Below are 12,488 nucleotides of genomic sequence, written 5' to 3'. Positions count from 1 at the left end.
CCAGCGTGAGGCGGCCGGCTGCTGGTGCGCGGGGCGGGCGGGCGCGGCGGGGCGGCTCCCGCGGCTGTGGCGGCGGCTGTGGCGGCGACGTTGGCGCTCCGGCCGCGGCAGGGGGAGGCGGGGGGCACGGGGCAGCCCCGCCTTCCCCCCGAGGAGTCGCCGGGCGGCCATATTGCGGAGCTGTCTGCGGTAGCGGCGGCGCTTCTCGTGTCCGGCGGCCCGGGGCTCCCGCCGCCGCCTCTCTCTCCCTCCGCGACCGCGACGCCGGGTGCCGCGCCCCAGCGCCCCAGCCACACGCCTGGGCGGAAGGTGTCACCTGGTCTCGGGGTAAGCCGCCGCTGCCCTCCCTTCCCCCGCTCCCCGCTCCCCGCTCCCGGGCTCTGGCCGAGACGCCGAGGTGGCCGCCCCAAGTTGCGGGGGACCGCGCTGCCCGGCGGTGGCGGCGGCGGCGCCTCGAGGGCCTCGCGCCCCGTCAGCTCGGGCCCCGCGGCCGTAACGGCCGGGCCGGGCCGCTCCTGAGTCCAGCGAGAGCCACGAGGCCCTGCCCGAGTCGTGGCAGGGCCGCGGCCCAGACGTGCCGGGTGCGAGCCAGAGTCTGCCTGCAGCCGGGCGTTTCTCTGCTCCGGCGCGGGGTCGGCCTCCGGCGCCGGCGTGCGTCTCCCCGTCCCAGACGTGCCGGGTTCGAGCCAGAGTCTGCCTGCAGCCGGGCGTTTCTCTGCTCGGGCGCGGGGTCGGCCTCCGGCGCCGGCGTGCGTCTCCCCGTCCCAGACGTGCCGGGTTCGAGCCAGAGTCTGCCTGCAGCCGGGCGTTTCTCTGCTCGGGCGCGGAGTCGGCCTCCGGCGCCGGCGTGCGTCTCCCCGTCCCAGACGTGCCGGGTTCGAGCCAGAGTCTGCCTGCAGCCGGGCGTTTCTCTGCTCGGGCGCGGGGTCGGCCTCCGGCGCCGGCGTGCGTCTCCCCGTCCCAGACGTGCCGGGTTCGAGCCAGAGTCTGCCTGCAGCCGGGCGTTTCTCTGTGCTCCGGGCGCGGGGTCGGCCTCCGGCGCCGGCGTGCGTCTCCCCGTCCCAGAGTGTCGGGGTCCGGCGCCGGCTGTCGGCCTCGGGCTCGCATGTCCCTCTAGGCTGGTTTGTAGAATACAAACAGTAAGTGTAGGAAGGATTACGTTTTGCAGTGTAGGGAAGAAGTTATTAGAACTTACTCTTCCCTGGTCCCCAGTGTGGAAGTAAGGGTGTAGAGTTACTAGAAAGCGTGAAGGGGATGTTGCGTTACAGGGTTTGGGGCGCAGAGCGCTCCCGCGCTGTGAAGGCCGCGCGTCCCAGGCCGCCGCCGCCCTACCTGCTGCGGCTGCGGCTGCGGCCGCGGCCCATCTTGGAGCCTTCCAGCCTTAGCCAGCCCGGGGCTGACAGCTCAGATCCCTTCGGAGCCTTCCAGCCTTAGCCAGCCCGGGGCTGACAGCTCAGATCCCTTCGGAGCCTTCCAGCCTTAGCCAGCCCGGGGCTGACAGCTCAGATCCCTTCGGAGCCTTCCAGCCTTAGCCAGCCCGGGGCTGACAGCTCAGATCCCTTCGGAGCCTTCCAGCCTTAGCCAGCCCGGGGCTGACAGCTCAGATCCCTTCGGAGCCTTCCAGCCTTAGCCAGCCCGGGGCTGACAGCTCAGATCCCTTCAAGGGACCCCAACTCAATTCCTGGGCCAACTTCAGGGCATTACATTACTTCAAGTAGAATGCATCACGTCCCGTACGGGTTTGTCGTGTTACTTGAAACGTTCCGAATGTTTGGTGTTTCTTTCCTTAACGGGAGAGGTTGGAAATGTTTTAAAAGTCAGCTTCATCAAAAATATGTTTTAAAATACACTTGAGATTTCGTGGACGTCATTTTAATGAGGTGCTCAGTGGCAGCCCTGTGGCCCTAAGACTGGCATGATGAACATGAAAAAGTCTAAGGTAATAACGGTTTATTTGATAAACGAGTATTTTGACATAGACTTGGCAATCTGTTGTTTACGAAGCATACTTTTTTTAGAACACTAAATACTCTTTCATACGACTGACAGAGCTCTGAGTAAACAATTGCCCCGTTCATTTTGTTGGATAAATAATGGCTTAATCTGTTTGCTAAAGTGGCATTATTAGATTTGAGAAGATAAATTAATATTCAGGGTTGCAGGGTTTTTTTACCTCCAGGATTCCGTTGCTTTCACTGGTGTGCTTTAACTTCGAGAAACTAATAATTTAGCTCAAATATGAAAATGTAGAACACAGCTTTTGAAGTTAACAGTATGCTGTAAAAAGGATTGTATTGATTCTTGTTTCTTAGTTTTTTTTCTGTATATAGGATGGAGCTTAATAAAGAGTTGATATTAGTAAGAAATGAATAGATGTATGTAGTAATTCCTTAGCTTTGTTTAAATGAGACATAATTTGATCATGGCATTTAAAACGCTTAAATTCTTGCCCTTGTGGGTTATACATTGTTTTGTTTACTCCTTGATCCCCACACTTGGAATAGCATGTAGGAGAGACTCAAATATTTGTAGAATGAATGTGATTAATTTAGGTGTGTGGGAGGTACCTTGAGCCTGTCCTTTCTTTTGGGAATTGTGTCCATGTACTTAACTGGAAGTTGATTAGTCTCTTTCCTGTGGTAGGAAGAAATGACAGATTTTGCTCTTCTTTCACTCTCTAGCTCTTAGTAGTCCAAGGCATGGGGCATCAGGGTGATTAGTTTATTGCTTCACCATTCCCAAAAGCAGAATTGAATTTTATGTTTATCTTTGGCAGACTGTTATAATGAAAGTTTGTGTATTTTCAGTTCGCTATATTTATAATTTATGTAGTCTAATGTATTGTCTGAAATGTGAAATGATGGTAGGAATCTTGTTTTTTCAGCAACTTTTAACATAATGCATTTTAATTTAACACCGTTTAACTTAACACCATTTAAAGGTAGAGGCAGTTCTTACCACTCTTGCCCATATGCCGCCAAAGCCTAAAAAAATGTTTTGTGCAAGTCGTGAAGACTGAACTGAGCTGTACTGGTGGGACATACCTGGCAGGGTATGTATCGCTAGTATAATTTCATGTTACTGCTCTGAATCTGGAAAGTCAAGGAAGTCACCCTTTCTTGGATGACTTGGAACCCTGCAGACCAAGAACTACTTAACTACCCTGATAATACCTGTGGGGTACAGGATTCAGTGGAGTTGGGCTGAGTTGCCTTAGACTCCACCTTTACAAGGCTGTTTTAAGTCTGAGAACTTCCCCGACTCTGCAGCCCGGATATGGTCTCCTCTTGGTGGTAGAGGTGGCCAGTTGACCCCAGAGCATTCCTCAACTTCTGGTCTCTTCCAGAGACGTCCTGCTTTTCCTATTCATATTACACATTCATATTAGCTCCTTGTATATTTAATATTAATTTGTATTCAATATATATTTTAAACCGTTTTTTAAAAAATAATAAAAATGATACATTTTGTGGCAAAGTTAAAAACCCAGAAGGATGTAAGGTGAAAAAAGCACTCCTTGCCCAGAACGCTCCAGACTGCCTTCCCAGTACTGTTTCCCATAGAGAACTGGTGTTAGTAATTCCTTGTGTATAGAAAACGTCAATACTTACCCAAGGATAAACATCATACTTTGTATCTCTTATATGTGATTTTAGTTTTAAAGTCTGTTACAATAAGGTTGTTATTGCTAGCCGTGGTTGAGTTGCCCCTGACGGTGACCTCGTGCACAATGGGATGGACCGTTGTGATCCATAGGGTTTTCACTGGCTGATTTTTTGGACGTAGACCACCAAGCCTTTCTTCCTAGTTTGTGTTAGTCTGGAAGCTGTACTGAAACCCGTTCAGTATCACAGCAACAGGAAAACCTCCACTGACAGACAAGTGGTAGGAATGGAACCCAGGTCTCCCAAATGGAAGGGGAGAATTCTATACTGAACCACTACTGCCCCCCTCCCCGAAATAAGATTATTTTGTACCAGACATTCAAAGTATTTATTAGTTGTTTTAAACATGAAGTAAATAGTATTTCTCAGATTTTCATCATTTAAATGCAATTACAATAGAATTTTCTATACTAATTCTCAAAAGCGTGTATATGCACGTATGCAGATTTTCTTGATTAATGACTGAAAGTTTACCTTTTTTCCTTTATAGCATATAGTATATATTTGACAGTGAAAAATGGTGTCCTTTAAAAAGGGGTTATGATATTTGGTAGTGAAGTATTCATATGAGTATTTTTGTACCTGGGAACTGTTAGGAAGGAAAATGTCCATATAATTTAGTTCTTTGTTTCTTAATTCCATCTAATAGTGAACTCTAGTTTCCGCTCCTTGGGAGAGACGGGTTCATTTAGGTTAGGGATTGTGTAGGACTTTTTTTTCTTCTTCTTGAATCCCAAAAACCCATAGCCAGTATGAACAGAAATCCTTACAAATGTAGTAATTTAAAATGATTAGATATATTAATAGTTAGATATTATAAATTTGCATATGAGGAATTTATTTCCTGCTGTATTACCAGAGACCTTTTAACAGTATAATTCTAAATTTTATAGAGGTTAGTTATGTGTATAAACAAGGTAACTAGACTTTTTTTATATCCAGTGGTCTGATGTATATGAATAGAATCTTCAAGAAATGCTAGTTACTTTTTTTTTTTCTACATAACATGTACATTTGAAATAAACTACTTTGAGCCCTAGTAAAATTGGTTTATGAAAGATACTCTCTTTACTGTTAACCGTTTAGAGCATGGGTCAAACCCAGCCTGCTTGCCTCTTTTTGGTAAGTCAAGTTTTACTGGAACACAGACATGCCCATTCCTTTCTTTACATTTTGTCTGTGGCTGCTTTCCAACCATAGTGGCAGAGTTGAGTGGCAACTATATAGCCTGCAAAACCTGAAGTATTTACTCTCTGGCACTTTACCAAAAAAAAAATGGCCAACCCCTGATTTAGAGAAAAAAAATGTTGAAAGGATGTTTTAAATAAGTAGGTACTGCATTGTTTACTATTTTCTCCAAGACTATAGAGTTTATAAAGTTGAATACTTCTAGACAATTTTTTCTTTCGGTTTTAGGTAATACCTGAGGGCTTTCAGGACCTCACATACTTCCTTTTATTGATACTTGAAAACTTGAAGTTAAAATTGTGAAATGAGCAGTCATTTCTTCTGAATGCTTAGATCATTTAAGATGCTTTTGGGTGCAAATAACAAAATCCTCAGACTGACTTAAACAGTAATGAAATTTATCATCTTACATAACGAAGTCCACAGGCTCAAGAGTGGCTCAATAATGGCATCAAGGACTCTTTCTAACTTTCTCTGCTCTACGGTCCTCCCTGTTTGCCTTGCTCTAAGGTTGGTTTCCCCTTATCCCAATATGGCTGCAGCAGGACTAACATCCCATCTTAACACAGAAATATCTAAAGGAATAAGGGGGACTGTCTCTTTTCCAGAACTGTCACCCCCCCGCCCCCTGCCTGCAGATGTCTTTCCAGTCTCTTTGGCCAAGATTGAGGCATATCCCATACCTTAATCACTAGCAAAGGTAATAAAATTGCCCTTTTAACTCTGTTCCCATTAGATCGTTTTTCTTATATACTAAATGCCTTGGGTTCATTATTATCCCAATCCGAAATCAAATCCAAGATTGTTCTGATATAAATCACACATAATTCAGCATGAATACCTGAGTTCACATCTTCCTGGGTATCAGGTTTAACTTATGGAATGAAAAACTTTGACACCTGCTAAGTACTTTAAGGCTTGACAAACAAATCTAGCCTGCTACCTGTTTTTGTAAATAAAGGTTTATTTGAACACGTCACAGCTTATTTGTTTACATATTACCTATGGTTGCTTTCCTACTGCAACGGCAGAGTAGTTGCAACAGAGACTATATGACGCACAAAACCTAAAATGTCTACCTATCTGTGGTCTTTTACAGAAAAAGTTTTTAGACCCTTGCTTTAGGGTATCATTCTTACATTCAGACAGTTACAGTTGTGTGCCATGTACTTTGCATTTCAGGATAGAAAGATGAGTAAGATAGTGAGGAGTTCACATTGACACTGTAGTGGGGAGATACCAAAAACCAAGCCCAGTGCCGTCGAGTCGATTCCAACCCGTAGCGACCCTGTAGCGAATGGGGAGGTAGGTATGCTGTATTATAGACGGTAATGTGTGTAAAGTGTTACTGTAGTGGTGTGTATAAACTGAGGTTAATACTCAGTGCAGCAGTGTTCTAAGCAGAGTCTTTTGTGATGTGGGAGTTCTGTCTTTTATTTTCTGTAAACGGATATCCTCTCAGTACATGAACCGGAGTGTCGCTTGTAACCAGAAATCCTTACTAGCACAGGGAATAATTGGAGCACACGAGTAAGGCATTTATTGTTAGTTGCCATTGTGTTGGCTCTGACAATGGTACAAAATGTAGAGTGCAGCGGGCCTTAATAACGGGAACAGAGGGTACAAAATGTAGAGTATAGCGGGCCTTAATAACAGGGGAACAGAGGGTGCAAAATGTAGAGTGTAGCGGGCCTTAATAACAGGGGAACAGAGGGTACAAAATGTAGAGTGTAGCGGGCCTTAATAACGGGAACAGAGGGTACAAAATGTAGAGTATAGCGGGCCTTAATAAACAGGGGAACAGAGGGTACAAAATGTAGAGTGTAGCGGGCCTTAATAACGGGAACAGAGGGTACAAAATGTAGAGTATAGCGGGCCTTAATAAACGGGAACAGAGGGTACAAAATGTAGAGTGTAGCGGGCCTTAGTAACAGGGGAACAGAGGGTACAAAATGTAGAGTGTAGCGGGCCTTAATAACAGGGGAACAGAGGGTACAAAATGTAGAGTATAGCGGGCCTTAATAAACAGGGGAACAGAGGGTACAAAATGTAGGGTGTAGCGGTCCTTAATAAACAGGGGAACAGAGGGTACAAAATGTAGAGTGTAGTGGGCCTTAATAACAGGGGAACAGAGGGTACAAAATGTAGAGTATAGTGGGCCTTAATGAACAGGGGAACAAAAAAAAATGTAGAGTGTAGCGGACCTTAATAAATAGGGGAACAGAGGGTACAAAATGTAGAGTATAGCGGGCCTTAATAACAGGGGAACAGAGGGTACAAAATGTAGAGTATAGCGGGCCTTAATAACAGGGGAACAGAGGGTACAAAATGTAGAGTGTAGCGGGCCTTAATAACAGGGGAACAGAGGGTACAAAATGTAGAGTGTAGCGGGCCTTAATAACAGGGGAACAGAGGGTACAAAATGTAGAGTGTAGCGGGCCTTAATAACAGGGGAACAGAGGGTACAAAATGTAGAGTGTAGCGGGCCTTAATAACGGGAACAGAGGGTACAAAATGTAGAGTGTAGCGGGCCTTAGTAACAGGGGAACAGAGGGTATAGGAAATCTTAGCTGTGGGGCCTTAATAACAGGGGAACAGAGGGTATAGGAAATCTTAGCTGTGGTTAATTGAGTGTAGAACGTACTGTTGGCCTTTAAGTATGTGTGATAGACTAACTATTAGCTATCATGAGGACTCTTGATATTTAAGCTATTTCTAGATTCTAGTCTTAGAGAAACTATGAAAACTTAGTTTGACTATTAAGCGAATTTAGTGTGCGTATATATCTAAATAGCTTACTCATAGGATCCCTGTGACTTGGGGACTGACTCGATGGCAGCTAACAACAGAGGGCTTACTATTTCAGACCTCATCAACAAGCAACATGCAGTGATGGAGTTAGAAATAAATCTGTCAAATTATCTTGTTAAAAAAATTTTTTAATCACTTATTTTGTTGTTGTTGAGAATATACACAGTAAAACATACACCACTTCAACAGTTTCTGCATGTACAATGAGTGACACTGTGCAGCCATTCTCATCCTCCTTTTCTGAGTTGTTCCTCCCTCATTAACACAAATTCAGTGCCTCCTAAGGTTCCTATCTAATGTTTTGAGTTGCCTTTGTCACTTTGATCCCATATTAAAAAAGAAAAAACCAAACCTGTTGCTGTTGAATCAATTCCGAGTCATAGCTACCCTATAGGACAGAGTAGAACTGCCCTCTTAGAGTTTCCAAGGAGTGCATGGTGGATTTGAACTGCCAACCTTTTGGTTAGCAGTCATAGCTCTTAACTACTATGCCACCAGGGTTTCGTTAATCCCATATAGATAGATCTTAAAAGAGCATAACGCTCAGGCAGACATTCTTTACTAGTTAACCTAAATTATTGTTTGGTTTTAAAAAGACTTCAGGGTATTTTGGAAACCCTGGTGGCCTAGTGGTTAAGTGCTACAGCTGCTGACCAAGAAGTCAGGAGTTCGAATCCGCCAGGCGCTCCTTGGAAACTGTATTGGACAGTTCTACTCTGTCCTGTGGGGTTGCTATGAGTCGGAACCAACTCGACGGCAGTGGGTTTGGTTTTCGGCAGTGGGTTCAGGGTATTTTTAGTCTAAGGCTTAAATTATCTCAGCACAATAGTTTTGGGAGTTCATCCAGCCTTCATGGCTCCAGAAAGTCTGGATTCCATGAGAATTTGGAATAATATATATATATATTTTTTTTAACATCTCTGGTTTTTAAATTTGATTGACAAATGAGATTTATTTGAAATAGTCTTGGATAGAGATGATAAAGACCTGAATTATCCACTAGTTGGGAGGAATTTTTTTATGTTCATGTTTGCTGTCTTCATAGTCTGTTGCTTATTAGCTTAGTCATTTTACAGCATAAAAAATAAGGAAAACTGCCCTTGACAATAATAAATCAAGAAAATTCAAGTTCATATTATATGTAAGCTTAATTCACCAACAAAATCAACAAACATTTGAGGCCCTGTTTCTAGCTGGGTACTGCTGTAGTTTCTCAAAACAGGAATTGAATGTCTAGAAAATTAGAAGTTTAATGATGTTTAAAAGAGAGCTCCCATATAGCCTCACTGACTACATATGAGAATATTTATTGTCTGATTTTAAAGATACTTAAGAAATACATTGACTCTGTTTTGTTCTGAAGATAAGCCACCATAATACGTGGTGTTCTGTAACACGTATAGCATAGAGTTACTTGTGAGAATTCCTCGTCATGCTGAGTGTTCGCGTCTTTCCTGTCACAGAGATGATTTACATGAACCATCTTTGTTTTTCCAGTTCTGAGCATTTATTACATAGAATTTTTTATAATTTATTAAATTTGTTTTATATAATTTTTTAATGCTTCCTTAATGAAGAGTTTGGACTGGATTTAGCTTTCTTACCTTTTAGCATTTAATTTCAAGCTATAAAAAAAAAACTAAATTCTTTTAAAGTTTATAATTGCAAATGAAAATGTATTTATTTTTCTACTCCCATGCCCGGGCAAGGAGAGAAAGGACAGTTATTGAGAAGGTGAGGTAATGTAGGTAAAGTGCCTATTGAGCATTCTGCAAATATTCCCTCCGTTTACTAGCCTGGTCCTTACATGTGGCCTATTTCTTTAGTTGCAGAATGGAGCTAAAAGTTCCTGTCCCCTTTGCTTAACCTGATGCTGTATATAGGTAAAAGGGTATTATGGCTGTTCAGTATTCAGTATTATTTAACACTGAGCTAAAAATGTAATAAGCATAGTTTTTGTATATCAGAGGTTTTAAACTGAAGAGCCACAGACCCCTTAGATCTGTGGATAAAATTCAAAGGGTCTGTGAACTTGGTTGGAGAAAAAAATTACGTCTTTATTTACACATTTTCTTTCTTTAAGAGTGTAACCAACTAATCACAGTAGTGTTAGAACAGCCAAAGATACTTTCCAGTAGCAATTGCAGATATTTTCATAACACATTACAGTTGTTGCAGAGATCTCAAAATGACATTTATACTCATCATTACATAGTATTTAGTTATCAGTTCCACTTTATTTAAAACGTTAATAAAGAAGCATGTATGTTACTATATCATAAATGTGGTTTTTATACTTTGATAATTGTTTTAGTATAATTGGTTTCTTTTATAATTTCATTATTTTAAACATTTGAAAACACTCTTCTAGGAAGGAATCTATAGACTTCACAAGAGGGACCGATGGAGGGGGAAGGGCGGCTGTCGGAAACCCTGGTGGCGGAGCGGTTAGGTGCTACAGCTGCTAACCAAAGGGTCTGCAGTTCGAATCCGCCAGGCGCTCCTTGGAAGCTCTGTGGGGCGGCTCTGCTGTGTTCTGTGGGGTCGCCATGAGCCAGCATCGACCCGGTGGCACTGGGTTTGGTTTTTGGTTTTGGCTGGATGCTGTTATTGTGTAGAGGTGACTGCCAGAGTTACCGTCTCAGCTTTACCCTTCTTCACTTTGGTATACTTCTGCCCATTTCCCCAGAAGTTTAGCAGAGTTCTTTTCTAAATTTTTGATCTGTAGGGAGACCACAGTTGTGTTCAGAGATTGGTACTAAGTCTCAAAAGAAAAAAAAAAAAATACAGGTTTGGGGAAAAGATTATCTTAAAAAACTTAGGCAACGTGGTATAAATTATGGAACAGTCAGTGTAGGTCCAGTATGGACTAGACCTAACAATACCTGTTTTGCCACCTGACCAGCAGGAGAGCCTTGTGTTTGTTCAATAGAGCTCACTGTGTTAAGCAGAAGGCTGTTTTTCCATGTTTTTAGGGCCACCCTCCGAGTTAATGGACAAAGAAGACAATGTTTTGTATGAATGTTTTGTCTTTAAAATGTGGCACTGTTTCTAGCACATATTTAATGCACATAATTTTCTGGAAATGGGAAACGTGTATACCGGCAACATCTCAAGACTCCTTGGCTGGTGTGTAGCTGCTGCCGCTGTTGGGTGCATGCGCTTTGCTTCTGTGTGTGTCAGTATGGAAAAGAGGCAGATGAGACCACTTCAAGGAATTTAGGAAGAGGGAAGGAGGGGGTGATTTTTTTTTCTCAACACTTAGTATTATGAGGGAAGAAGAGTCGATTATCGTTACGTATGTTTTACATACATTGCTTTGTTAGTGGCCGTTGAGTCAGTTCCAACTCCTGGCAACCCCACGTGCGCAGAGTAGAACACAGAGTTTTCAAGGCAGTGACCTTTCAGAAGTGTAATATATATAATTTTTTTAGAGAAGAAAGGAAGGCACTGAAAAAAAGGTTAGTTTTCAAGATGGATTAATTATAGGTTAAGCCCCAGGACATGCGTCTTTATTAACGTTTTAAATAGTAACATCCACCAGTGGATCTAATAACTATATATCTAGGTTTGTTTTTAAATTTAGCTATTTTCAATTTAATAAAAATTAGATTGTCTATTTTGCTTCTAACGTAGGCCAGTTTCAAGAAAAAAAACAAACTAATACAATCATAGAAGGATTATACTAGAATTGTTCCGCTGAGGTTACAATTATGTTCTTTTTTTTTTTTTTTTAGTAATCACTAAATTGGTAAAAAACTTAATTTTTAATTAAAATTATATATAATTTTGTTTTTAAAAAATTTAAGGCAGAGTCCTTACATATATAAGGCACTAAACTAATATGTAAACAAAGATTTGTAGTGAAATATGGTTTTGAAATTGTCATCTGATATTTTTAAATTAGGAACTTAACAAAAATAAGACTCTGATTAATATTAAATGCTCAATTCCATATATCCAGTATCCTTTGTAACTATACCTGTATTTTTACACGGATGTAATGGGTGGCTGCGTATTCTGCATTTTTACCTGTTCTTAATGTAAATGTTGACACAGTTTGTCTCATACTGTTTAAAAAAAAAAACAAAACTGTAATAGTCTTCACGTTATCACATAGCTTCAACATTTCTTTAATTGTGATTGTAAACATTGGTTGTTATAAAGAGTGCTGCTGAGAATATCTTGGTACAGATTTATATTTATTTCCTTGAGGGTTTATTCCAGAAGCTGAGTTTTCATTTAAAAAAGCCTCGTAGCTTTTGTTATATGTTGGCAGCTTACTCTCTAGAAACGTGGGGCCAAATGTTGGTACCAGAAATGTTTGTCTACATAGTGTCATCAGCACTGATGTGTGTACCATTATTGCTATTTTGCTAGTTTAGTGAGTATATAATCAGTTATACCTTAAAGTTATATTAATTTATAGATTTAATAAGTAGTGTGATTGTGTGCATTTTTTACATAAGATTTGTTTGTGCAGAGTTTCTCCTTTAACCACTTAATGGGATTGAGCGATGCTTTTATGTAATTATTTATTTTGCATAGTAACTTTTTGTTAGGGCTGTTGCATATTTTTCTGTTCTATTTTATTTTGGTATTTATTTTATTCTACCTATGATTAAAATACATTTATCTGTTTTAATCAGAACCTATAAATCCTTCGTCATATTATGTTTCTTCTCCAAAACTAAAATTATTTTTTAGTCTCTTAAAAATGGATTAACCTACTTAGATTTTATTAAATGGTATGGTGAAGGTATAGTTCCAACTTCTGTTTATTTAGTCAAAATTATTTTTTTTTTATTAAGAAATTAGTTTATC

General features: G+C 41.7%; 1 protein-coding gene across 2 annotated transcripts in view; it reads left to right on the top strand.

The window, feature by feature from the left end:
- The first annotated feature begins 215 nt into the window (after positions 1-215).
- Positions 216-12,488, top strand: part of RDX (radixin) — an 87,069-nt gene continuing 74,796 nt past the window's right edge. For both annotated transcript variants that reach the window (XM_010595444.3, XM_003415621.3), the window contains exon 1: positions 216-327. The gene's annotated coding sequence lies outside the window, so the exon portion shown is untranslated. The remainder of the gene's footprint in view (positions 328-12,488) is intronic.

Source organism: Loxodonta africana, chromosome 7, assembly GCF_030014295.1.
Source record: "Loxodonta africana isolate mLoxAfr1 chromosome 7, mLoxAfr1.hap2, whole genome shotgun sequence".
Taxonomy (NCBI): Eukaryota; Metazoa; Chordata; class Mammalia; order Proboscidea; family Elephantidae; genus Loxodonta; species Loxodonta africana.
The sequence above is the reverse complement of the archived record's forward strand: the minus strand, read 5'-3'. Positions and strand labels throughout refer to the sequence as shown.